This window comes from Stigmatopora nigra, chromosome 11 (assembly GCF_051989575.1).
Source record: "Stigmatopora nigra isolate UIUO_SnigA chromosome 11, RoL_Snig_1.1, whole genome shotgun sequence".
NCBI classification, from domain to species: domain Eukaryota; kingdom Metazoa; phylum Chordata; class Actinopteri; order Syngnathiformes; family Syngnathidae; genus Stigmatopora; species Stigmatopora nigra.
Genome location: NC_135518.1, coordinates 298,763 through 323,439, shown reverse-complemented (window position 1 = coordinate 323,439; position 24,677 = coordinate 298,763).

Sequence of the window (24,677 nt, the reverse complement as noted above, 5' to 3'; positions counted from 1 at the left end):
GACCCAGAAAAACCATGGAAGACACAGGAAAACCATGGCAAGAATGCCTGAGCCTGGTAGAAACGTACATGAAAATCATTCCAACAGCACAGGGATGCACACCATTTGAGGCAGTGAACGACAGACCCTTCCACTTAACAATGTGGGAAAAAGATCTGGTGGTAGAAGAGAAAAGAGAAACAGATTCCCTCACTAAGTGGTTATGCAAAATGTTCCAAGAAAGAACTGTGATGAATGCAAAATAATCTGCCGACATCTTCTCTGTCTCCCACAGAGGAGGTCCTGTCCCCAGGAGACCTGGTACTCGTCAAGGTGATAAAAAGAAAGTGCTGGTCTTCTCCACGTTGGGACGGACCTCACCGTGTGATTTTGGCCATCATCATCACCGCTCTGTGTTCAACCACATGGGGGGAACGTACCAGAACCTTGGTACACTCCCACTGGAGGAGAATGCCCCACTAGCTGGTTCAGGAAACGATCAGGGGCCCCCAGATCTGCATCCCATTAACCAAGACACCAATCGTCGTTCAAGTCCCTTTGCTCAGCCTACAGCTTACTCACTTGGGATTACACAGGACTGACTCCAGTTATTTTTATTGGTACCTACAAGCTCCCAGAGTCTGAGTGGTCTGGCCAGACACCTTGGACCAGGTCCTCCTCCATACAGGCTACAAAACCATCACATGGCCCCTTTCCAAAGAAGCTACCACCATGACCGCTAACTTCACCAAGTTAGCCACCACCATCAAAGATGTTAAACATATGCTAGACCTTACGACCAATATCCAACAAAAAGGCTGCATCAACCTATGCCTCCGACCAGACCGACCAGGAAAAGGCCCCCTCTTTACTATCACCATCCGCACTACTAGTCCAGCCATGGTCCCCAAAGTGATTGGTGTGAACCCCTTCGTACAACCATCCGCCACACGCCTACTCAAAATCCGTCCGGCAGGAACACCTAAGCCTGAGTAGATACACCTTATTCTCGCCCATGTCCAAACACAGGAAGAAAACGACTACAACCTGATGATGAGGAACAGTTGGTACAGATACACCGCACTCACAGCCCGTGCCACAACCAATGAGTTGTTATGTCTGTTCCCTCTTGCCTACTGCCGTAGCCCAACCACAGCTATGGGCCAACCGACAGAACGAAGAACTCGCCAACCTCACCTACAACTGTATTCTGGGTAATTTGAGAGAATCCTTCCAGCAAAGCTCGACCGCCTACATACCATGGTCGCAGTACCATTAGCAGCTACAGTCAATACCGCAACGTATGTCCAGTGCAACAACCGAACAGACTGTTATCCATCCTGTTTCAACTTCAGCGGACCGGATCCGAAGACCCCTTTAGACCAACTTCACGTCACCAGGTGTGCCGAGATCAGACACATTCCTTCCCAATCATGGACAGTACTGGACAGAATATGGTGGCTCTGCGAAAGGCAAGTGTATATGATCATCCCCACCAATACAACTGGGCTCTGTGTCCCTACATCTGCATCCGACCACACGTACGTTCTAACAGCAGACTCGATTCCAACTGTCGACGCCAACCCACATCTACCCACCAGGCGTCAACGACGGAGCTTTGATTTCTTCCCCCATGATTCAGTTTGGGGCTCGGATGTCCCCCTCTAATACAAACAATGGTCAGTCTCCTCCAAAATCATGATGGCGGTGTTCCCCAGGGTAGGAACAGCGAAGAACACCCTACGTCTGGAAACCATTGACTACAGATTCCAGGCCCGACACTAATCAATTACTTGTTGCCCTGCAAATGACTGAAACGTATCTGTCCAAAGTCTTAGGGACAACTGTCAGTTTTGCCTGTATTTAAGACACACTCACTGGTCATTCGACTAGAGTTGCAGTAACATCGCAGTGAACAGGACCCCACTGTAGGAACTCTCACTGTCCACTTTGCAGTCTGGTAATACATATTTTCTATTTAAATTTATCTCACTCTTTCTTAGCCTGCTCCTGAAGTTGTATTTTCAGACCTAACAAACATTTCAGTTTTTTTGCCCTAATGTGCGTTTCATGTGCTGAAAATCACGTTTTGGCCAAGTATCATAGTTTTCACTATAACTTAACCTAACCCTAACCCTAACCCTAACCCTAACTTCCATCACTTAGAATGATATCAAATGAAAAACCTACTTAATTTGGACGATTATACACTATATACTCAGTAACTATGTGTCACTGACAGTTTGTTTCGCAGCGGGGGAACATTTCAGTTTTTATTGCCTTAATGTGCATTTCATGCGCTGAAAATCACGTTTTGGCCAAGTATCATAGTTTTCACTATAACTTAATTTCTAGCACTTAGAATGATGCAAAATGAGAAACTTACTTGAATTGGACAATTATACACTATATACACAGTAACTATGTGCCTCTGACAGTTTGTTTCGCAGCAGGGGAACATTTCAGTTTTTATTGCCTTAACGTGCGTTTCATGCGCTGAAAATCACGTTTTGGCCAAGTATCATAGTTTTCACTATAACTTAATTTCTAGCACTTAGAATGATGCTAAATGCAATACTTACTTGAATTGGATGATTTTACACTATAGACACAGTAACTATGTGCCTCTGGCAGTTTGTTTCGCAGCAGGGAACATTTCAGTTTTTATTGCCTTAACGTGCATTTCATGCGCTGAAAATCACGTTTTGGCCAAGTATCATAATTTTCACTATAACTTAATTTCTATCACTTAGAATGATGCTAAATGAAAAACTTACTTGAATTGGAGAATTATACACTATATACACAGTAACTATGTGTCTCTGACAGTTTGTTTCGCAGCAGGGGAACATTTCAGTTTTTATTGCCTTAACGTGCGTTTCATGCGCTGAAAATCACGTTTTGGCCAAGTATCATAGTTTTCACTATAACTTAATTTCTATCACTTAGAATGATGCCAAATAAAAAACTTACTTGAATTGGACAATTATACACTATATACACAGTAACTATGTGTCTCTGACAGTTTGTTTCGCAGCAGGGGAACATTTCAGTTTTTATTGCCTTAACGTGCGTTTCATGCGCTGAAAATCACGTTTTGGCCAAGTATCATAGTTTTCACTATAACTTAATTTCTATCACTTAGAATGATGCTAAATTATTAGGTTCATTAATAATTACCTTCGTCCGTAATTATCAATAACTGCAGGAAGACATCTTATTCAATTATTGACATTTAATTAAATAGAAATGGATACAACAGATAAAAGCCTCCGAAGGGGAGAGTCAGCAAGTGTCACCTTACAACTTCCGAACGTCTCACCGAATAGACGTTTTCGTCCCACTCTTATGGTCATGAATCAAAACAAGTTACAGAGTTGTTGATCATTACATCACGTATGAGTAAAAACAACATCTGGGACTACAATAACAATCAAAGTTTTTTACTAATAACAAAAACAGGAGACTAGACCTGACAACATTTAGATTAGAGTAATTATACAACCTCCTTGACCTAATGAATCATATAATATAATCATAATCATATAATGGTTACATACAGAAAAACCCGAAGTGCACGGTTACATAACGATAACAACATTCTTGTTATTGGCCGAATAGCCCTGGCCTCGTCACCAAGGGCCCACCAAATCTCAAGGACCCAGATTGGGTGGATTGTTTTTATAACCATCCTGGAACAGGCCGTCCAGGTTAAAGATGACTTGGCAATACTCGTGACCTCGCAACACTTTTGAAAACAGAAAGAGAATGATTTAACAAAGTAATGAATTAATACAGAGAATAGAAAGAGAATGATTTAATAAAGAAATGAATTAATATAACTATTATAATAGTAAAACAGAATAAACCCAACATTCCCCCGTTTTTATAATATGTATGTTATTAGTCATTTCTTAGTAATCACTAAATGGTAATGTCGGGTGCCTGTGATTTTTCCCGCCTACTCCTTACTCCCATGGCTGGTCTGAAAGAGAAAGAACATAATTATATTCGTCCAATTGGTCCTCGGATTTACCGTACTCCTGGACCTCACTGCTTTCCCCAAACCGTCCCATAAGATACAACTCATGTACTTTAGAATTTGTAGGGGCAATTGCAGTATTTATAAGTCGGCTTAGCAAGGAGCGCAAACAGGGGATAATACAGCACCCACACAATGTTAGGATAGCGGTTATTGTGCCAATAGTCACCATGAAGGATGTAGCCAAATCTTTATATTTTCCAAAGGTCTTATCCCACCAATCTGACAATGCGGACGTATCTACTCCAGAATGCTCTTGCATATTGCGGTTCAGTGTTTGCAGGCCAGTAATGGCCCTGGTGAGAGATCCACTGGGTGACGTGTTGTTCGGTATGAAGGTGCAACATTGTTTTCCAAACATTGCACACACGCCCCCTGTTTCAAGGATCATATCCACCGCTATGCGATTCTGGAACGCCATCAGACTGGTAGCTGCCAGCTGTTCCTTCATGGCCACAAATCCCTGTTTAACATAATTTCCAAGTTTTGGACATTGTAATGTAAGTAATTTATTCTATCCACATTTTTGTTTGGGGTGATTAGAAGGAAGATGGACTCCCAACCTGCTGCGATCTGATTAGCCAGCTTATACTCATCTGGTACGCCCCGGGGGATGCCAATCGCATCAATGTATGTTGGATCTCCTTCCCTCCATGCCTCTCGACGATGTCGGGAGGGTCGACCCTTCACCTCCAAATTCTGAGCCGCCAATTGTATCTCCTCCACTGTGGATGGAAAAACAGACACCGGTAAGAGCAGTGAGACCAAAGTACCTAGTCCTGCCGCGTTTTGGCAGGAGTCGTATAATTTATCTACCACCCCGCCACCATAGGCAAGAACGTGGTATCAGGGGTGTAGCTTGTTTTAAAACGCCGGTACACCACGTCTCATTTATCGCCCCCAGCTTCAGACCATGCCCTGTAAGGTTTAAGCAGGTAAAATGATTAAACAGTGGAAAAATTGACTTCCTATTTACTGCGTAACAGGATAAACACTGTTTCAATATTTTTTTTTCTTGCCAAGTAGGACACGTTTTTTCATTTGTAAAAACACTTTTCCCCAAAAGAATGGTGATTGAGGGAGTTGTTAGATCCCATCGTATTTTCCCTTGTCTGGTAGGTTATCCTAATCCTTTGTAAGATGGTTTAGTCTCAATTGAAACCATATGGAGACGTCAAACCCAATATAAAAGAGTTCCCTATAGTTTTATGGTATTGCTTGCTGAGCAATAATCTTTTCAATTAATTATTATATGACAATAGGCTATGGTTTTGTTACAACGGTACGTTCGAAATTCGCATGTTTATTCCATATGCAGCGTTATACTCAACAAATAATGGAAATGGGAAACAGATACCAATGGTATATTGATGCTAGGCCGTACCAGGACACAGGGGGTAATTGGGCACACACCTTTGTAATGGATCAGTCGACCCGCTGGTCACCTGGTACTTATGGCTGGTCAAAAACAGCTAAAGAATGGCAAAAGAGGGTTTCAAATTTTTCTGTTGATAATTCTGGTTTGTATCTCAGGATAAATGAGTCGGAAGGCACTTTACCTCTGTGGAGGGAGGGGGACTGGACTTCATCGTCCACAAAGTGTAGCTTCCTGAACCTGTTGTATGGTGTTCGGACAACGATCCATGCTGGTCAGTGGGGATATGTAAAAACCCCAATATTACTCAGGCGACAACCGGCAAGGTGATTCCGTCATTTGTATCCCCTAGATCGAGTATAGTCCAGATAATTCATGGCAAACCATCAGTGGACGAGTGGTTTAGAATGACTACAGGTGTTTCAGCGTTATCTAACAATTGGCTGTTAATGGCGGAACAAGCTGCCAGCGAAACCCGAAATGATTGTCTCGTATGTATGGGTGCCTGACTCGTACTCCGTATCATTTCGGCCCCAATTGATAAAGAATGTATTGTGGACCTCCTAAAAAACACCAATCCAACCTTTTAGTGCTCTAAATACGATTCGATATTCCCACTTACCCGAGAGAACAAAGAAAAAACAATTTTTGACAAATATGTAGCACGCCAAAATTTTACCTGCCTCAAATTACAAGGGACTGGAACATCATTGGGAAGCATTCCGTCTGACTGGTGTGTATCAAACATGTTCTTTCCGGTACCATACCCCTTATCCCGAGCTGACATCTGGTTATGGTGTGGAAGTGATAAGTTGTATGATAGATTGCCCACAAATGCTGCGGGTGTGTGTTCTGTGGTGTCTCTGTTACTTCCTGTTTCTGTTTCCTCAGTGAATCTCACAGCTGAAATAAGGTTACCTCCAAACCTGAAGGAGGTCTTGCATCGCCAAAAGAGAGCACCACACACCTGGATGGGTAACTCCGATCCCACCTATATTGACGCCATAGGCGTCCCCCGTGGCGTTCCTAATTAGTATAAACTTGCTAATCAGGTTTCAGCGGGATTCGAAAGTATTCTAATTTGGGTAACTCCCAACAAAAATGTTGATCGCATCAATTATATTCATTACAATGTCCAGCGACTTGGCAATTACACGGTTGAGTCGTTAGAGGCGGTACGTGACCAGCTAGCGGCAACATCCCTCATGGCCTTCCAAAATCGTATAGCATTAGACATGTTATTGGCTGAGAAGGGTGGTGTGTGTGCTATCTTTGGTGATGCCTGTTGTACTTTCATTCCTAATAACACTGCTCCAAATGGACGTCTCACCAAAGCTTTAGAAGGCCTCCGAACCCTGACTAATAAGATGGCCGATCAGTCAGGTGTGGACACCTCAATCTGGGACCAATGGATGGATTATTTTGGTGCCTGGAAAGGTTTGATAGGCAACATCCTCATATCTGCTGGAGTGCTCATTACTCTGCTTATTCTCTGTAGCTGTTGTATCTTCCCCTTAGCTCGTACTCTAGTCACTCGACTGATCGATAAAGCAGTGGGACCAGGCCCTAGAGGTCAGTATGTCCAGTTGCGCCAAACTGACCCCTCTGGACCCCCCGCTGGGCACGTGTTCATGGAAATACTAATGTAGTGCTTCTTTGTTTTTATACTAATATAGTTTTACATTTCATTTGACACTAACCTGTGTGGTGTTGTTGATGTGGTCTCTTTAGGAGACCAAGAGAGGGAATGAAGAATATAACATATTTTACTCATTCTTTTTAGTATAGCTGTTTCATTTTGATATCATATTTTACTCATTCTTTTTAGTATAGCTGTTTCATTTTGATATCACATTTTACTCATTCCTTTTGTTGTGGCGGTCTTGTTTTAGAGTCGCCACTGGTTCCCAACTCAAATACAATATGAACAGAAGGATGGGTCTGAGACTCCTCAACTATAATGTTAACAAAAGAGCAGGGCGGAGGGTCGGGACTTTATAGGACCAGCGGAGACAGAGGTCTGGATGATGTGGATTCAAGGCTGGAAGATGTGGAGCCCAGAGAAACCCCCCCTCACAGCAGCCCTGGACCAGCCCACATCTCATTATTAATCAGCGAATGAATATGCATTTTTGTTGGACTATAACTGGGCAAACGCGGGTTTGGACAATGTCTTTTCCATCCTCCGCTTTGGGACATCAACACTCAGCGGGCTTATTCTATGGGAGGGAGACCCGGAGCTCTGTATGAATCAATTTGAATGGAATAAATCATCTGTGGATAAACTCGCTCAACCCTGGTTTGTCTCCTCCGATGCTGAACACGCTCCATTGTTAGACTGGAGACTACAGAGTTAAGGAATTGGAGTCAGGTAAAATATTTATAGTCTAACATTGGGCAACTCTGAGAATTGGTTTAACTACTTGTCGTCCGGTCTCCCATGAACTTCAGGGTGACATGTAATGGCCATGTTTGTTGTTCCTGTCCTGGTGCTGCTGGGCAGATATCTTCAGACTGTTCTCTTAGACTTTCAGCTACCTTGGCAGAATCATTACCGACAATGTCGAGAGAGTAGAAGCTGTTAGATGTGGTGGTGTGGAAGATATTTTTGGTCTGTAATTCGCTGGGTCGGAGGCCATTTTGGGTGGCCACTAGGCTTAGCCCAAGCTGGACCATGATATCTCGTCCCGGTAACTCTCCGATTTTCATTCTGCATTCTGACAATAAACCCATTCCTTTTGTTGCTTTCTGACCCTTATTAATCACCTACTTAATAGTTTAAACAACAATTATTTTCTAAATTACCCGAAAGTGATTACTACCTTGTGATTAACCCAATATCTCTGAACACACAAAGACCAAAAGTCCCTGACTTTGTCTTAGTTAAGTCCCTGACTCTATTAACAGACCAAGACTATAAAGCCCTTGCTAATTATTGTTCTACTTTCATTGGTCCCGGACCAATTGGTTTATTACCAGACTGCAAAGTGGACAGTGAGAGTTCCTACAGTAGGGTCCTGTTCAACGCGATGTTCCTGCAACTCTAGTCGAATGACCAGTGTGTGTGTCTCAAATACAGGAAAAACTGACAGTTGTCGCTAGGACTTTGGACAGATACATTTCAGTCATTTGCAGGGCAAAAAGTAATTGATCAGTGTCGGACAGTTGAGTATTTGTGCTGACATGTCACCCCAATCACAAGACTAAGATTGTTTATTCAGTCAGACAGTTGGGTGTTTATGCTGACATGTCAGCCATAAGGATGACTATGATGCTGTTATACTCACAAAAACGTATACAATATGAACAAGCATTTGCAAAGATACTTTGTCTAATCTCACATGTTCCCCTGCTGCCAAACAAACTGTCAGAGACACATAATTACTGTGTATAAAGTGAAAAATCGTCCAATTCAAGTAAGTTATCCATTTGGCATCATTCTCAAGCTAGAAATTAAGTTATAATGAAAACAATCATACTTGGCCAAAAATTGATTTTCAGGGCATGAAAAGTACATGAAGGCAATAAAAACTGAAAAGTTCCCCTGCTGCCAAACAAACTGTCAGAGACACAGTTATTGTGTATGTAGTGAAAAATCGTCCAATTCAAGTAAGTTTTTCATTTAGCATCATTCTAATTGATAGAAATTAAGTTATAGTGAAAATTCTGATACTTGGCCAAAACGTGATTTTTAGCACATGAAACGCACGTTAAAGCAATAAAAACTGAAATGTTCCCCTGCTGCGAAAGAAACATTCAGAGGCACATAGTTACTGTGTATATAGTGTAAAATCGTCCAATTCAAGTAAGTTTTGCATTTAGCATCATTCTAAGTGATAGAAATTAAGTTATAGTGAAAATTATGATACTTGGCCAAAACGTGATTTTCAGCGCATGAAACGCACGTTAAGGCAATAAAAACTGAAATGTTCCCCTGCTGCGAAAAAAACTGTCAGAGACACATAGTTACTGTGTATACAGTGTATAATTGTCTAATTCAAGTAAGTTTTTCATTTGACATCATTCTAGGTGATTCTGGAGCTATCTCCCACCATAAACAGTGTCCAAAACAGGCGATACAAAATAGTGGTTGCATTATAACAGGGTCCAGTCGGTTCTGGTGGGTGTTTGTATACGAAACTTGTGTCCAATTATGATGGGGATGTATACTTGACTATTTTGTATAGAAATAATCATCTAGCGATGTTCAGAAGTTCTGTTATGCCCGAATGAATTACTTTCATTTGGTCACTTTATTCACAAGTGGTGGTTTAGAAACAGGCCCAGTCGGTTTTGGTTGGTGCTTTTACCCAGAATTTGTGTTTATTGTGTGAGTGGATGTATTTTCACTATTTTGTATAACAATAATGATCCAGGATGGTTCTGGAGCTATTTCCCACCACAAACAGTGTCCAAAACAGGCATTTTGCGGTTAAATTAGTGGTTGTATTAGAACCAGGACCAGTCGGTTCAGGTTCGTGTTTTTACCCAGAAATTGTGTCCAATGATGATGGGGATGTATTTTTGATTATTCTTTATAAAAATAATATTCTAGGGATGTTCAGAAGTTCTGTTATGCCCGAATCAATGACCTAAATTTGGGCACTTTATTTACAAGTGGTTGTTTAGAACCAGGCCCAGTCGGTTCTGGTTGGTGCTTTACCCACAATTAGTGTCGATTGTGTGGGTGGATGTATTTTCACTATTCTCTGTAAGAATAAAGATCCAGGGATGTTCTGAGACTATTTCCCACCATTAATAGTGTCAAAAACATGCATTTTGCGACAAAAATAGTGGTTGTATTAGAACCAGGCCCAGTCGGTTCTGTTTTGTGTATACACCCGTAACGTGTGTCCAATAGGAATGGGGTTGTATTTTTTACTATTCTGTATAAAAAAATATCATCTAGGGATGTTCAGAAGTTCTTCTATGCCCGAATAAATGACCTCCATTTGGGCACTTTATTTTGCATGGTGGTTGTAGTAGAACCAAGCCGAGTCGGTTCTGGTTGGTGCTTTTACCCAGAGTTAGTGTTGATTGTGTAGGTGGATGTATTTTCACTATTCTGTCTAAAAATAAAGATCCAGGATGGTTCTAGGGGTATTTGCCGCCATAAATAGTCTCCAAAACATGCATTTTGCGAAAAAAATAGTAGTTGCATTATAACTGGGTCGTCTCGGTTCTGCTTGCTGTTTAAATCCGAAACTTGTGTCCAAAGATGAAGGGGATGTATATTTTACTATTCTGTTTAAACATAATCATGCAGGGATGTTTTGGGGCTTTTTTTTATAAAAGAATCAAAAACCTCCATTATGGATCGTTATTTTGCATGGTGGTTGAATTAGAACCGGGCCCAGTCGGTTCTGGTTGGTGCTTTTACCAAGAATTAGTGTCAATTGTGTTGAAGGATGCATTTTCACTATTCTGTGTGAAATTAAAGATGCAGGGATGTTCAGGGAATATTTCCCACCATCAATAGTGTCCAAAACAGGCACTTTGCGATTAAAATAGTGGTCCTATTAGAACCAGGCCCAGTCGGTTCTGGTTGGTGTATGTAGCCGGAACTTGTGTCAAATGATAATGGGGATGTATTTTTGACTATTCTCTATAAAAATATTCATCTAGGGATTTTCAGAAGTTCTTTTATGCCCGAATCAATGACCTCCCTTTGGGCACTTTATTTTGCATAGTGGTTGTATTAGAACCAGGCTCAGTCGGTTCTGGTTTGTGTATACACCCGTAACTTGTGTCCGATCGGAATGGGGTTGTATTTTTCACTATTCTGTATAAAAATCATCATCTAGGGATGTTCAGAAGTTATTTTATGCCCGAATAAATGACCTCCATTTGGGCACTTTATTTTGCATGGTGGTTGTATTAGAACCAAGCCCAGTCGGTTCTGGTTGGGTCTTATACCCAGAGTTAGTATTGATTGCGTAGGTGGATGTATTTTCACAATTCTGTCTAAAATTAAAGATCCAGGATGGTTCTAGGGCTATTTCCCAGCATAAATTTTCTCCAAAACATGCATTTTGCGATAAAAAATAGTAGTTGCATTATAACTGGGTCCAGTCGGGTCTGGTTGCTGTTTATATCTGAAACTTGTGTCCAAAGATGATTGGGATGTATATTTTACTATTCTGTTTAACAATAATCATGCAGGGATGTTTTGGGGCTTTTTTTATACAAGAATAAAAAACCTCCAATGGATCTTAATTTTGCATGGTTGTTGAATTAGAACCGGGACCAGTCGGTTCTGGTTGCCGCTTTTACCCAGATTTAGTGTCAATTGTGTGGATTGATGCATTTTCACTATTATGTGTAAAATTAAAGATGTAAGGATGTTTTGGGAATATTTCCCACCGTCAATAGTGTCCAAAACATTTTGCGATAAAAATAGTGGTTGTATTAGAACAAGGCCCAATCGGTTCTGGTTGGTGTATATACCCAGAATTTGTGTTGGTTGAGTAGGTGGATGTAGTTTCACTATTTTCTATAAAAATAATGTTTCCCACCATAAACATTGTCCAAAACAGGCATTTTGCGATTAAAATAGTGGTCGTATTAGAACCGGGCCCAGTCGGTTCTGGTTGCCGCTTTTACCCAGATTTAGTGTCAATTGTGTGGATGGATGCATTTTCACTATTATGTGTAAAATTAAAGATGCAGGGATGTTTTGGGAATATTTCCCACCGTCAATAGTGTCCAAAACATTTTGCGATAAAAATAGTGGTTGTATTAGAACAAGGCCCAATCGGTTCTGGTTGGTGTATTTACCCAGAATTTGTGTTGATTGAGTAGGTAGATGTAGTTTCACTATTTTCTATAAAAATAATGTTTCCCACCATAAACATTGTCCAAAACAGGCATTTTGCGATTAAAATAGTGGTCGTATTAGAACCGGGCCCAGTCGGTTCTGGTTGGTGCTTCTACCCATAATTAGTGTTGAATGTGTAGATGGATGTATTTTCACTATTCTGTGTAAAAATAATGATCCAGGATGGTTCTGGAGCTATTTTCCCACCATAAACAGTGTCCAAAACAGGCATTCTGGGATTAAAATAGTGGTTGTATTAGAACCAGGCCCAGTCTGTTCTGGTTAGTGAATTTACCCGAAAAATTGTATCCATTGACGATGGGGATGTATTTTTGATTATTATGTATAAAAATAATCATCTAGGGATCTTCAGAAGTTCTGTTATTCCCGAATCAATGACCTCCATTTGGGCACATTATTGACGGAGCTCACGACCATGATCCAGTGTGTGGCTCGGATGTGTCCCTCAAACACAAATACTGGTCAGTCTCATCCAAAATCCTAATGGCTCAGTTCCCTTGAGTGGGAGCGGCAAGGAACGCCCTGCATTTGAAGACCATTGAAGGCAGGTTCCGGGCCTGTGTCGGCGCATCAGTCAGGCTGGGTAGCCGCCATGGCCCAGGTGATTTTCCAGGGCTGCCCTGCTCTTGACGGAGTGGCCACCCAGCGGGGCTGTGTGTGTGCCATGGTGGGAGACTCCTGCTGCCCCTTCATCCCTGCCGGCATGTCCTGCTCGGTCCATGATGCCCTGCAGGCTATTAGGAACATGCAGAGAGCTGTGACCGGAGATTCGGTTTCACAACGAGGATGGCTTGACTGGTTCTTCTCTGGCTCATGGAAACAGCCATTTCAATATTTCGATATTTTCACAGACACAAAAGGAGGGAATTGTGGGATGGACTGGCTAACTGGCTTAATAATTGTTTATTCTTGTCTTACCATGTGGTCATACTGGTTTTACCTTTGTTTGATAAGATCGTAGACTGCAAGGTAGACTAGCCAAACTGGTTTTACAATTGAATTAAAAGATCGTGGAATGTAAGAAAGACTAACTAGTTGGCCTTGCAATTGTTTGTTCGCCTCGCGAAATATAAGAAAGGTTGGCTAACAGGGTTTGCAATTGTTTCCTTGAATTGTGGGATGAAAAAAAGGTTCAACTTCAGGAGTAACTGTCACTCTCCAGGTCATCCAGGGTCAAGTGCACACTTGGAAACTTTCATATTCGACCAAAATGTGCTTATCAGCGCAAAAAAAGCACATTTGGTGGTACGCGGAAAGAACGGCAGCAGACAAAAAGGCTATTTAGAAAGATATTACCACTACGCAGAAGATTGTCGGCTACTCTGCCCTCACTGGAAGACATTGCCAGCCCTCGTTACCTCAGCAGAGCCAGGGACATGATCAGGGACCCATGCCACCCTGGTCACAATCGGTTCCAGCTGCTGCTCTCTGGCAGACAGACGCTGTAAGTTTCCCACATCCGTAGGGACTCTAAACTTGGGGTAACACAACACAATCCCTTCTGTGTAATAACTTCGGGTGAGGTAATATGAATAGTCATCAGGTACAAGGTGATCTGACACCTACATGCTGAATGAAGGTAAGTGAAAGACAGTGAGAGGTAAGTGATCCACTCAGGGGGTGGTGATGCAATGTATCCATAAAGGCAGAATTGTAAATTAAGAGTCTGGAGTCATAACTTGTAAAACTGTAAAACTGTCAGAGACACAAATGTCTCTCTATATATAGTGTAATATCATCAAATTTTATAATTTAATAAGTTTTTAATTTGGCATCATTCTAATGGCTAGATATTAAGTTATAATGAAAACTATGATACTTGGCCTAAACATGATTTTCAGCGCATGAAAAGCACATTCAGGCAATAAAAACTGAAATGTTCCCCTGCTGCCAAACAAACTGTCAGAGACACAAAGTTACTGTGTATATAGTGTATTATCGTCCAATTCAAGTAAGTTTTTCATTTAGCATCATTTTAAGTGATAGAAATTAAGTTATAGTGAAAATTGTGATACTTGGCCAAAACGTGATTTTCAGCACATGAAACGCACGTTAAGGCAATAAAAACTGAAATATTCCCCGGCTGCGAAACAAACTGTCAGAGACACATAGTTACTGTGTTTATAGTGTAAAATCTTCCAATTCAAGTAAGTTTTGCATTTAGCATCATTCTAAGTGATAGAAATTAAGTTATAGTGAAAATTGTGATACTTGCCCAAAACGTTATTTTCAGCACATGAAACGCACGTTAAGGCAATAAAAACTGAAATGTTCCCCTGCTGCGAAACAAACTGTCGGAGATACATAGTTACTGTGTATATAGTGTATTATCGTCCAATTCAAGTGAGTTTTTCATTAGGCATCATTCTAAGTGATAGAAATTAAGTTATAGTGAAAACTATGATACTTGGCCAAAATGTGATATTCAGCGCATGAAACGCACGTTAAGGCAATAAAACTGAAATGTTCCCCTGCTTAGAAACAAACTGTCAGAGACACATAGTTACTGTGTATATAGTGTAAAATCGTCCAATTCAAGTAAGTTTTGCATTTAGCATCATTCTAAGTGATAGAAATTAAGTTATAGTAAAAATTATGATACTAGCCCAAAACGTGATTTTCAGCGCATGAAACGCACGTTAAGGCAATAAAAACTGAAAGGTTCCCCTGCTGCGAAACAAACTGTCAGAGACACATAGTTACTGTGTATATAGTGTATTATCGTCCAATTCAACTAAGTTTTTTCATTTAGCATCATTCTAAGTGATAGAAATTAAGTTATAGTGAAAATTGTGATACTTGGACAAAACGTGATTTTCAGCACATGAAACGCACGTTAAGGCAATAAAAACTGAAATGTTCCCCTGCTGCGACACAAACTGTCAGAGGCACATAGTTACTGTGTATATAGTGTATTATCGTCCAATTCAAGTAAGTTTTTCATTTAGCATCATTCTAAGTGATAGAAATTAAGTTCTGGTGGAAATTATGATACTAGCCCAAAACGTGATTTTCAGCGCATGAAACGCACGTTAAGGCAATAAAAACTGAAATGTTCCCCTGCTGCGAAACAAACTGTCACAGACACATAGTTACTGTGTATATAGTGTAAAATCGTCCAATTCAAGTAAGTTTTTCATTTAGCATCATTCTAAGTGATAGAATTTAAGTTATGGTGAAAATTGTGATACTTGGCCAAAACGTGATTTTCAGCACATGAAACGCACGTTAAGGCAATAAAAACTGAAATATTCGCCTGCTGCGAAACAAACTGTCAGAGGCACATAGTTACTGTGTATATAGTGTAAAATCGTCCAATCCAAGTAACTTTTGCATTTAGCATCATTCTAAGTGATAGAAATTAAGTTATAGTGAAAATTGTGATACTTGGCCAAAACGTGATTTTCAGCGCATGAAACGCACGTTAAGGCAATAAAAACTGAAATGTTCCCCTGCTGCGAAACAAACTGTCGGAGACACATAGTTACTGTGTATATAGTGTAAAATCGTCCAATTCAAGCAATTTTTTCATTTGGAATGATTCTAAGTGACAGAAATTAAGTTATAGTGAAAATTATGACACTTGGCCAAAACGTGATTTTCAGCGCATGAAACGCACGTTAAGGCAATAAAAACTGAAATGTTCCCCTGCTGCGAAACAAACTGTCGGAGACACATAGTTACTGTGTATATAGTGTAAAATCGTCCAATTCAAGCAAGTTTTTCATTTGGAATCATTCTAAGTGACAGAAATTAAGTTATAGTGAAAATTATGACACTTGGCCAAAACGTGATTTTCAGCGCATGAAACGCACGTTAAGGCAATAAAAACTGAAATGTTCCCCTGCTGCGAAACAAACTGTCAGAAGCACATAGTTACTGTGTATATAGTGTAAAATCGTCCAATTCAAGTAAGTTTTGCATTTAGCATCATTCTAAGTGATAGAAATTAAGTTATAGTGAAAATTATGATACTTGGCCAAAACGTGATTTTCAGCGCATGAAACGCACGTTAAGGCAATAAAAACTGAAATGTTCCCCTGCTACGAAACAAACTGCCAGAGGCACATAGTTACTGTGTATATAGTGTAAAATCGTCCAATTCAAGTAAGTTTTGCATTTAGCATCATTCTTAGTGATAGAAATTAAGTTATAGTGAAAACTATGATACTTGGCAAAAACGTGATTTTCAGCGCATGAAACGCACGTTAAGGCAATAAAAACTGAAATGTTCCCCTGCTGCGAAACAAACTGTCAGAGACACATAGTTACTGTGTATATAGTGTATTATTGTCCAATTCAAGTAAGTTTTTCATTTTGCATCATTCTAAGTGATAGAAATTAAGTTATAGTGAAAATTATGATACTTGGCCAAAACGTGATTTTCAGCGCATGAAACGCACGTTAAGGCAATAAAAACTGAAATGTTCCCCTGCTGCGAAACAAACTGCCAGAGGCACATAGTTACTGTGTCTATAGTGTAAAATCATCCAATTCAAGTAAGTATTGCATTTAGCATCATTCTAAGTGCTAGAAATTAAGTTATGGTGAAAACTATGATACTTGGCCAAAACGTGATTTTCAGCGCATGAAACGCACGTTAAGGCAATAAAAACTGAAATGTTCCCCTGCTGCGAAACAAACTGTCAGAGGCACATAGTTACTGTGTCTATAGTGTAAAATCATCCAATTCAAGTAAGTATTGCATTTAGCATCATTCTAAGTGCTAGAAATTAAGTTATAGTGAAAACTATGATACTTGGCCAAAACGTGATTTTCAGCGCATGAAACGCACGTTAAGGCAATAAAAACTGAAATGTTCCCCTGCTGCGAAACAAACACTCAGAGGCACATAGTTACTGTGTATATAGTGTCTAATTGTCCAATTCAAGTAAGTTTTTCATTTTGCATCATTCTAAGTGCTAGAAATTAAGTTATAGTGAAAACTATGATACTTGGCCAAAACGTGATTTTCAGCGCATGAAATGCACATTAAGGCAATAAAAACTGAAATGTTCCCCCGCTGCGAAACAAACTGTCAGTGACACATAGTTACTGTGTATATAGTGTATAATCGTCCAAATTAAGTAGGTTTTTCATTTGATATCATTCTAAGTGATGAAAGTTAGGGTTAGGGTTAGGGTTAGGTTAAGTTATAGTGAAAACTATGATACTTGGCCAAAACATGATTTTCAGCGCATGAAACGCACATTAGGGCAAAAAAACTGAAATGTTTGTTAGGTCTGAAAATACAACTTCAGGAGCAGGCTAAGAAAGAGTGAGATAAATTTAAATAGAAAATATGTATGACCAGACTGCAAAGTGGACAGAGTTCCTACAGTGGGCTCCTGTTCACTGCGATGTTACTGCAACTCTAGTCGAATGACCAGTGAGTGTGTCTTAAATACAGGCAAAACTGACAGTTGTCCCTAAGACTTTGGACAGATACGTTTCAGTCATTTGCAGGGCAACAAGTAATTGATTAGTGTCGGGCCTGGAATCTGTAGTCAATGGTTTCCAGACGTAGGGTGTTCTTCGCTGTTCCTACCCTGGGGAATACCGCCATCATGATTTTGGAGGAGACTGACCAGTGTTTGTATTAGAGGGGGACATCCGAGCCCCAAACTGAATCATGGGGGAAGAAATCAAAGCTCCGTCGTTGACGCCTGGTGGGTAGATGTGGGTTGGCGTCGACAGTTGGAATCGAGTCTGCTGTTAGAACGTACGTGTGGTCGGATGCAGATGTAGGGACACAGAGCCCAGTTGTATTGGTGGGGATGATCATATACACTTGCCATTCGCAGAGCCACCATATTTGGTCCAGTACTGTCCATGATTGGGAAGGAATGTGTCTGATCTCGGCGCACCTGGTGACGTGAACTTGGTCCAAAGGGGTCTTCGGATCCGGTCCGCTGAAGTTGAAACAGGATGGATAACAGTCTGTTCGGTTGTTGCACTGGACATACGTTGCGGTATTGACTGTAGCTGCTAATGGTACTGCGACCATGGTATGTAGGCGGTCGAGCTTTGCTGGAAGGATTCTCTCAGATTACCCAGGATACAGTTGTAGGTGAGGTTGGCGAGTTCTTCGTTCTGTCGGTTGGACCATAGCTGTGGTTGGGCTACGGCAGTAGGCAAGAGGGAACAGACATAACAACTCATTGGTTGTGGCGCGGGCTGTGAGTGCGGTGTATCTGTACCAACTGTTCCTCATCATCGGGTTGTAGTCGTTTTCTTCCTGTGTTTGGACATGGGCGAGAATAAGGTGTATCTACTCAGGCTTAGGTGTTCCTGCCGGACGGATTTTGAGTAGGCGTGTGGCGGATGGTTGTACGAAGGGGTTCACACCAATCACTTTGGGGACCATGGCTGGACTAGTAGTGCGGATGGTGATAGTAAAGAGGGGGCCTTTTCCTGGTCGGTCCGGTCAGAGGCATAGGTTGATGCAGCCTTTTTGTTGGATATTGGTCGTAAGGTCTAGCATATGTTTACCATCTTTGATGGTGGTGGCTAACTTGGTGAAGTTAGCGGTCATGGTGGTAGCTTCTTTGGAAAGGGGCCATGTGATGGTTTTGTAGCCTGTATGGAGGAGGACCTGGTCCAAGGTGTCTGGCCAGACCATTCAGACTCTGGGAGCTTGTAGGTACCAATAAAAATAACTGGAGTCAGTCCTGTGTAATCCCAAGTGAGTAAGCTGTAGGCTGAGCAAAGGTACTTGAACGACGATTGGTGTCTTGGTTAATGGGATGCAGATCTGGGGGCCCCTGATCGTTTCCTGAACCAGCTAGTGGGGCATTCTCCTCCAGTGGGAGTGTACCAAGGTTCTGGTACGTTCCCCCCATGTGGTTGAACACAGAGCGGTGATGATGATGGCCAAAATCACACGGTGAGGTCCGTCCCAACGTGGAGAAGACCAGCACTTTCTTTTTATCACCTTGACGAGTACCAGGTCTCCTGGGGACAGGACCTCCTCTGTGGGAGACAGAGAAGATGTCGGCAGATTATTTTGCATTCATCACAGTTCTTTCTTGGAACATTTTGCATAACCACTTATTGAGGGATTCTGTTTCTCCTTTCTCTTTTACCACCAGATCTTTTTCCCACATTGTTAGTGGAAGATTCTGTCTTTCACTGCCTCAAATGGTGTGCATCCCTGTGCTGTTGGAATGATACTCATGTACGTTTCTACCAGGCTCAGGCATTCTTGCCATGGTTTTCCTGTATCTTCCATGGTTTTTCTGAGTCTGAGTTTTACTGTTCTAATGGTTTGTTCGACGAGTCCAGCACTTTGGTTCAGTTTGATGAAATCCATGTTCAGAAGCTCGAAGGGATATGTTCCTGTTTGCCTTGTTCCATGCTTGGGTTGTTCATTGCCTTGAGAGTTGTGTCTACAGCAGTTTAGACAGTTTCTGCAAAATAATTGAGGTAAGTTTGGAGACCTCTGGGAACATGCATTGTTTGTTGTACTGTACTGATCATCCCTCCTGTTGAGACATGGCTCCTCCCATGGCTCAATTTGGCAATTACTTCAAACAATGATCGTGTCACGCATGGCTTGTTTTCTACTGCATAGAGTCTGTTCTTGTGTTGAGTGGCTCCTTCTGTTTCCCATTGCAGTTTCTCTTTTTCTGGGGAATGATTTTGCATTTCTCTTAGGAATTCAGCAGGGATTGGGCTGTGTCTTTCCACCGTCACGTCTTGTTCTAGGAATAGTCTACATGCCTCTGTCAGTGCCACTATTTCTGCGGCTTGTGCAGACCAGTCGCCGGGGAGTCGTCCTGTCTTGAGGTTGTCTTTTTGAGTCACCACGGCATATACGTTGTGTTTTTCTCCATCCAGGGTTTTTGATGATGATCCATCCCCATAGGCAATGTGTCCGGGGGGCAATGGGTTGTCCATTAGGTCAGTTGCATATACGTGGTTAATTATGATTCGTTGAGTGGGCAACTGTGAGAATTGGTTTAACCACTTGTCGTCCGGTCTCCCATGAACTTCAGGGTGACACGTAATGGCCATGTTTGTTGTTCCTGTCCTGGGGCTGCTGGGCAGATATCTTCAGACTGTTCTCTTAGACTTTCAGCTACCTTGGCAGAATCATTCCCGACAATGTCGAGAGAGTAGAAGCTGTTAGATGTGGTGGTGTGGAAGATATTTTTGGTCTGTAATTCCCTGGGTCGGAGGCCATTTTGGGTGGCCACTAGGCTTAGCCCAAGCTGGACCATGATATCTCGTCCCGGTAACTCTCCGATTTTCATTTTGCAGTCTGACAATAAACCCATCCCTTTTGTTGCTTTCTGACCCATATTAATCACTTACTTAATAGTTTAAACAACAATTATTTTCTAAATTACCCGAAATTGATCTCCACTTTGTGATTAACCCAATATCTCTGAACACACAAAGACCAAAAGTCCCTGACTTTGTCTTAGTTAAGTCCCTGACTCTATTAACAGACCAAGACTATAATGCCTTTGCTAATTCTTGTTCTACTTTCATTGGTCCCGGACCAATTGGTTTATTACCAGACTGCAAAGTGGACAGTGAGAGTTCCTACAGTAGGGTCCTGTTCAACGCGATGTTCCTGAAACTCTAGTCGAATGACCAGTGTGTGTGTCTTAAATACAGGAAAAACTGACAGTTGTCACTAGGACTTTGGACAGATACATTTCAGTCATTTGCAGGGCAAAAAGTAATTGATCAGTGTCAGACAGTTGAATATTTGTGCTGACATGTCACCCCAATCACAAGACTAAGATTGTTTATTCAGTCAGACAGTTGGGTGTTTATGCTGCCATGTCAGCCGTAAGGATGACTACAATGCTGTTATACTCACAAAAACTTATACAATATGAACAAGCATTTGCAAAGATACTTTGTCTAATCTTACATATTCCCCTGCTGCCAAAAAAACTGTCAGAGACACATAGTTACTGTGTATATAGTGTAAAATCGTCCAATTCAAGTAAGTTATCCATTTGGCATTATTCTCATTGCTAAAAATTAAGTTACAATGAAAACAATCATACTTGGCCAAAACGTGATTTTCAGGGTATGAAAAGTACATTAAGGCAATAAAAACTGAAAAGTTCCCCTGCTGCCAAACAAACTGTCAGAGACACATAGTTCCTGTGTATATAGTGTAAAAGCGTCCTATCCATGTAAGTCTTTCATTGGCATCATTCTAGGTGATTCTGGAGCTATTTCCCACCATAAAAAGTGTCCAAAACAGGCATTTTGCGATTAAAATAGTGGTTGTATTAGAACCAGGCCCAGGCGATTCTGGTTGGTGTTTTTACCCTGAAATTGTGTCCAATGATGATAAGGATGTATTTTTGATTATTCTGTATAAAAATAATCATCTAGGGATGTTCAGAAGTTTTGTTACGCCCGAATCAATGACCTCAATTTGGGCACTTTATTTACAAGTGGTGGTTTTTAAGAACCAGGCCCAGTCGGTTCTGGTTGGTGCTTTTACCCAGATATAGTATCCATTGTGTGGGTAGATGTATTTTCACTATTCTGTCTAAAAAAAAAAGATCCAGGACAGTTCCGGGGCTATTTCCCTCCATAAATAGTGTCCAAAACATGCATTTTGCGATACAAAATAGTGGCTGCATTATAACAGGGTCCAGTCGGTTCTGGTGGGTGTTTGTATACGAAACTTGTGTCCAATTATGATGGGGATGTATACTTGACTATTCTGTATAGAAGTAATCATCTAGCGATGTTCAGAAGTTCTGTTATGCCCGAATGAATTACTTTCATTTGGTCACTTTATTTACAAGTGGTGGTTTAGAAACAGGCCCAGTCGGTTTTGGTTGGTGCTTTTACCCAGAATTTGTGTTTATTGTGTGAGTGGATGTATTTTCACTATTTTGTATAACAATTATGATCCAGGATGATTCTGGAGCTATTTTCCACCACAAACAGTGTCCAAAACAGGCATTTTGCGGTTAAAGTAGTGGTTGTATTAGAACCACGCCCAGTCGGTTCTGGTTCGTGTTTTTACCCAGAAATTGTGTCCAATGATTATGGGGATGTATTTTTTATTATTCTTTATAAAAATAATATTCTAGGGATGTTCAGAAGTTCTGTTATGCCCTAATCAATGACCTCAATTTGGGCACTTTATTTACAAGTGGTTGTTTAGAACCAGGCCCAGTCGGTTCTGGTTGGTGCTTTACCCACAATTAGTGTCGATTGTGTGGGTTTGATGTATTTTCACTATTCTCTGTAAGAATAAAGATCCAGGGATGTTCTGAGACTATTTCCCACCAGAAATAGTGTCAAAAACATGCATTTTGCGACAAAAATAGTGGTTGTATTAGAACCAGGCCCAGTCGGTTCTGGTTTGTGTATACCCCCTTAACGTGTGTCCAATAGGAATGGGGTTGTATTTTTGACTATTCTGTATAAAAATTATCATCTAGGGATGTTCAGAAGTTCTTCTATGCCCGAATAAATGACCTCCATTTGGGCACTTTATTTTGCATGTTGGTTGTAGTAGAACCAAGCCCAGTCGGTTCTGGTTGGTGCTTTTACCCAGAGTTAGTGTTGATTGTGTAGGTGGATGTATTTTCACTATTCTGTCTAAAAATAAAGATCCAGGATGGTTCTAGGGGTATTTACTACCATAAATAGTCTCCAAAACATGCATTTTGTGATAAAAAATAGTAGTTGAAAAAATGAAAAAATGAAAATCAGACATAGGCATTGTCGTCATCATTGACTTGACAAAAAGCCTAGTAGTCATCATACCCTCAGCAGCGTATGACGAAATTGTATAGTGCTTCTCCACATGTTCGTCTTCCCAGGCCAGACACATTTATGACATTTATTTATGACATATTCATACTTGTTAGCTCTCCGCCTTGAGCGCCATTTTGCGGCGACTGCAAGATGCCTCACCGATGCCAACAAGAATAAGGTGGATCACTTACCTCTCAGTCTTTATACTTACCCTCCCTCAGTCAGCCTTTGGAAGGCAGATCTGCGCCAAACGACCTTCCTGTTACTTCATTTCGACTTGACTTAATTTCATAGTAGGGATATGTGTAGTCGTCACGTCACGTGTTGCTGCAGGTTCAGAGACCTGATGGCTGTTGGGAAAAAGCTGTCCTTGAGGCTGTTTGTCCGTGCTTTGTAGGACCTGTAGCGTCTGCCAGATGGAAGCAACTGGAACAGGCCGTGTCCAGGGTGGTATGGGTCTCCAACAATGGACCCGGCTCTTCTAAGGTATCGGGGGTTGGCAATGTCTTCTAGTGATGGCAGAGAGCAGCCGACGATCTTCTGGGCAGTGTTTATCACCCTCTGTATGGCTTTTTTGTCTGCTGCCGTGCTTCCGGTATACCACACTGTAATGCCGTAAGTCAGGATGCTCTCCACAGTGGCTCTGTAGAAGGTTGCCAGAAGCTTGGTGTCCAATTTGTCCCTTCTCAGTACCCTGAGAAAGTGGAGTCGTTTCTGGGCCTTCTTTACTAACACTGTGGTGTTTGTGGACCAGGAGAGCCTATCCGTGACGTGGACTCTCAGAAATTTGAAGGATTGGACCCTGTCTACACATACTCTGTTAATGAGGAGTGGGGCCAGGTCTGTGCTGCGCTTGCGAAAGTCCAGGATTATTTCTTTAGTCTTTGCGGTATTTAGTGTAAGATTGTTCGCCGAGCACCAAGAAGACAGTTTGTCGACCTCGTCTCTGTAAGCTGACTCATCCCCGCCTGAGATGAGTCCGATCACAGTGGTGTCATCGGCGAATTTGATGATAGAGTTTGACTGGTGGGCTGGTGTGCAGTCGTATGTGTACAAGGAGTACAGGACAGGACTCAGTACACAGCCTTGTGGTGAGCCAGTGTTCAGTGTAATGGCGGAAGAGAGGTGTGGACCCATTCTGACAGTTTGTGGTCGACCAGTCAAGAAGTTCTTTACCCAGCAGCAGATTGAAGAGGATAGTCCAAGGTGGTAGAGTTTGTCCTTCAGGATGTCCGGCTTGATGGTGTTAAAGGCTGAGCTATAGTCTATGAAAAGCATCGTCACATAGTTCCCCCGGTGCTCCAGGTGGCTCAGTGCTGTGTGAAGAGCCACAGCGATAGCATCCTCAGTGGACCTGTTTTCTCTATAAGCAAACTGGTGAGGGTCAACTGAGGGGGGGATTGTCCTTCTGATGTGTCGGGCCACCAACTTTTCAAAGCACTTCATGATCACAGGCGTGAGAGCAACAGGCCTGTAATCGTTCAAGCTGCAGATGGTTGGCCTTTTTGGGGACAGGAATGATGGTGGCAGATTTTAGGCAGGCAGGAACGATGGATAGTTGCATTATAACTGGTTAGTCTCGGTTCTGGTTGCTGTTTATATCCGAAACTTGTGTCCAAAGAGGATGGGGATGTATATTTTACTATTCTGTTTAAAAATAATCATGTAGGGATGTTTTGGGGCTTTTTTTACAC